Source organism: Symphalangus syndactylus, chromosome 2 (assembly GCF_028878055.3).
Source record: "Symphalangus syndactylus isolate Jambi chromosome 2, NHGRI_mSymSyn1-v2.1_pri, whole genome shotgun sequence".
NCBI classification, from domain to species: Eukaryota; Metazoa; Chordata; class Mammalia; order Primates; family Hylobatidae; genus Symphalangus; species Symphalangus syndactylus.
This window is the reverse complement of record NC_072424.2, coordinates 82,984,140-82,988,380: the sequence shown is the minus strand read 5'-3', so window position 1 is coordinate 82,988,380 and position 4,241 is coordinate 82,984,140. Positions and strand designations below refer to the sequence as shown.

Genomic DNA, 4,241 nt, shown 5'->3' with positions numbered 1-4,241 from the left:
TTTTAAAAGATGGTTGGCCACTAACATACAACCCACTGCAGTCATTGGCAATTATTTTGTAAATGTACATTTGCTGACAGATATTTCCATAATCTTCATTATGAATCAGGTTATAAATTAAATTTTAAAGATTATAAATTTTAAATTAAAACAAATTATAAATTTTTACAAAGCAAAAGCAAACAAAAGAGAAAAAACTGAGAAAGAGAGGGAAGAGAGGCAGGAAACATGAGGAGAGAGAGAAGGAGGAGGAAGAAAAGGAAAATGCAAAAAAAGAGAGGAGAACAGGAATATGAAAGAGAGTTAGAGCAAAAATTTTAAAGTTGGGTAACAGCAGGTGTCAATGGGGGTTGTGAAGAGAGGAGAGTGCAGGAAGGAGCACTCTCCTACATACATGGTAGGGATATAAATGGACACAGACACTCTGAAGAATGATTTGTCAGTAGCAAATAAAATGAAAATGAACATACTCAGAGCCCTACTTCTGAACATATATTCTGGAGAAATCATCACATATGTGTCCAAGGAGCATGCACACAGCATTTGTTTGCTATATCAAATACTAGAAACAGGCCCAGTGCAGTGGCTCATGCCTGTAATCCCAGCACTTTGGGAGGCCAAGGCAGGTGGATCACTTGAGGTCAGGAGTTCAAGACCAGGCTGGCCAACATGGTGAAACTCCATCTCTATTAAAAACACAAAAATTAGCCAGATGTGGTGGCAGGTGCCTATAATCCCAGTTACTTGGGAGGCTGAAGCAGGAGAATCTCTTAAACCCAGGAGGCAGAGGTTGCAGTGAGCCAAGATTGTACCGCTGCACTACTCCAGCCTGGGTGACACAATGAGACTCTGTCTCAAAAAAAAAAAAAAAAACTACAAACAACCTAAATAGTTAAGAGGATGGATGCACTGTGATATGTTTGTGAAAATAAGTAAAATCCTAAGCTGTTGGAACTTTAAAACATTTTGAGCCTTACGGGAATCTGATTATGGGATCTGAGTCACATGTAAAAACAGGCAGCTATAAAGTAGGCAGCTGTGACCTTTGTTTTTCTGATTATAGATTAGCCTTTTCCCTTACCTATGTTGTTTTGTAAAATGTTATACATGACTAAAGGGCACCAGGGAAGACCCCTTCTCTCTTAACTGTTGATCTTCATTATAGAGTAACTTCCTTCTTTCCTCTCTCACAGACTTCATGACTACCACATTGTCTAAGATGGAATGTTAAATATACTCTTTTAAATAGGAAAAGAAAACAAGCTATATGGAAAAGAAAACAAATTGTAACTAATTAAATTGTTGTAACTCATAAACCAGCCTTGTTTAGAAAATGTTATAATCCTACTAAGTTTCTTTGTTTTCTGCTGGTGTATGCAAGATCTTAACTTTGGAGCACTGACTCCATTCCTTTGGAGTCTGTGTTATCTGAATGGCATTCTCAGCTTTTCACTTGGATAAATGCTTTTAAACTGGATTCTGATCCTTTCCATTATTTCAGGTAGACATATTAATAATATAATAGCATACAGTCATTTAAAAGAAGAATTTTATATATACTACATACGTTAAAAGATAAATGAACTTCAAGGTATTTTGTTGTCTGGAAAAGAAAGTTGGCAGATACAGCACGATGCCAAGCAATATACCTTAGTATATTGCATTATATTCATGTATTACTTATATAATAAAACGTATAATAACACAAAATGAGGGAGACAGAGAAAGAGAACTCTGCCATGATCAAGGCAAGAAAATGTAATGTGAAGGAGTAAGAAAGAGAAAAATCAGAATGCAGCAGGGCAGCAGTATTTAACACAAAATTTTCAAAGAGGGATTGCACTCTGTATATACTCTCAAAATTTGGGTCAGGGGGTGCATTTAGGAGTCCAGGAATGGATTAAGTGGATCCTCTGCTCAGGGTTTCACAAAACTGCAATTAAGGTGTCATTGGTCTGTGTTCTCATGTGGATGATTGACTGGGGAAGGATTTACTTCTAAGTTCACTTAGGCTGTTGACAGAATTCATTTCCTGGAGTTTGTAGGACTTCTTGCTGGCTGGCTATGGGCCGGAAGCTGCCTTTCAGCTCCTAGAGGCTGCCCATGGTTCCTCACCATGTGGACTTCCCAAGTATGGCCAATGCCTTCATCAGGCCAGACCGGACAGTCTCTAGAGTCTGTTCACAAGAGAGAGTCTTTTATAATATAATGTAGTCATGGGAGTGATATCCATCACCTTTGTTATAATTATTTTCAGAAGCAAGTCACAGGTCCCAACTCCTCTTAGGAGGAGGGGATCTAACACAGGTATGAACATGAAGAGGTACTGGGAATCAGAAACCATTGGGGCCACTGAAGAATCTGTCTCACAGGGATATTTTTGTTGCATTAAGACGGGAAAGCTATTTTAAGATGGTGTGGTGAAAAAGGATAAATCTCCTTACTCAAGCTCTAGCTTATCTAACTCTCAGTCAATAGGTAACAAAAGACCCAACAAGCTGTTACCTGCAAGCTCCTATTTCAGAGGGCTAGGGACTTCCCCAGATCCCCACCTGTACAGTTAGACTTAAACTCCAACGTACATTTACCCCTTCCTCACTTTAATGCTAAAAATTACTCCTGGGGTGGAGATTTGAAATGCTAATGCTACATATGATGTATGAAAAAGCATATTGGGCCACTGTGCAAGCACTAGAAAAACTCCTCCTACAGGTGCCCTGATGTAACCCTCCCCTATAGAAAGACCCTATAAAACTCACCCACACACTGTCCTCAGAGCAGTCCGTTCCTTTGCCTTTCTTGGTGCTGATTCCCTTGCGCACAAGCTGAATACACTTTCCTTTGCTGCTATGTTTGGTGATCTCTGTTAATCTCTATCATGGGAGATCATAAGAACCCAGGGCAACAGTAACAGCTTCTGAGTTTTTAAATTAAAAATAACAGTAATATAATCCTTAAATTTTTAAAATGTAGGACACTAAACAAGTAACATCTAAATCCAGAGTACATCTGACCTCAAAGTTCATGGCCTTCTCACTTCCCTGGCCATAGTTTAAAGGTGTACGTATTTATATATATACATATATACATACATATATATGAATACACACACACACACACACACACACACACTATGGACTACATCCAGTTCAAACTGGATTTCCAACATTTGAGCAAATCCCTGCAATGAAGAGTAAGAGTGAAGGCCTAGGAGTCAACTGGTTTCTAGCCATTTCTGGGGTGTAAGAATATGTGTATTTCTTGATCCTCAGTTCCAGCATCAATTAAAGGGAGTTAATTTTACCATCTACATTCACTGTTTTTGTGGTTATCCTGGGGCTCAAAAAATACACTGATTGCTCAATAAATGCTTGTTCCTGGAGTCACTGTTACCAATATGGTTATATAAAATGAAAGTAAACTAGAAGAAAGGAGGTGACATTCTTAAATTAGTGGCGTGTTTTACTGGTCGTCACCAACCCTCACGTTTGTTTCATCACAAAAACAAAACAAAACTTTGCTAATTGCAAAGGAAGAAAAAATGCACCTGATCATTGCTTTAAAATTGTATGCATTTGGTTATTACTGATATGAGCTTTTTTGTCATTTGTGTTTTTAAATTTTTTCCTTTTATGATTGTCTATGCCATTTACTCATTTGCTTTTGGAGATGTTCATTGATTTGAATATAGATATTTTATTGGTTGGGTGCGGTGGCTCACACCTGCAATCCTAAGCTTTAGGAGGCTGAGTCAGAAGGATGCCTGGGCCCAGAAGGTCGAGATTGCAGTGAGCCGTGATCACCACTGTACTCCAGCCTGGGTGACAGAGCGAGACCCATCTCTAAAAAAAAAAAAAAAATACTATATTTACCTTTCTCTCTCTCTCTCTGTCCAATACACCCAAATATTCCCGTCCCCACTATGGTGATTTACCTCTTCATTTTGTTTACGGTGTGTGTGGAGCGGGGGTGAGAGAGCCGGCGTGCAGTTGCCTTGGTTCAGCAGCCAGCCCATTGCTCCTGCCCAGTGTGACTGTGAATACTAGGTGTATGTTACAACCGGGAGCGGTGTACACTTGGGGAAGCGCATCTTTGGAAACTTTGGTCCGTAGCGGCCGCTAGGATTCTCCGCAGCCCCGCACCCCGGTGGCCGAACCGCCTGCCCCGGCCCAGACGCAGCCGCCGCGCCCGCCCACCCGGCTGCGCCCCGGGGCGCGCGCCCGTGCCTGGCCCCCGCCCGC

At 40.7% G+C, this 4,241-nt stretch overlaps 1 long non-coding RNA gene across 1 annotated transcript in view; it reads right to left on the bottom strand.

The window, feature by feature from the left end:
- Nucleotides 1-2,765: 2,765 nt before the first annotated feature.
- LOC129471526 (uncharacterized) overlaps nt 2,766-4,241 on the bottom strand; it is a 46,168-nt gene continuing 44,692 nt past the window's right edge. The window contains exon 4 of the long non-coding RNA XR_008653622.2: nt 2,766-2,873. This is a non-coding gene — a long non-coding RNA (uncharacterized lncRNA). The remainder of the gene's footprint in view (nt 2,874-4,241) is intronic.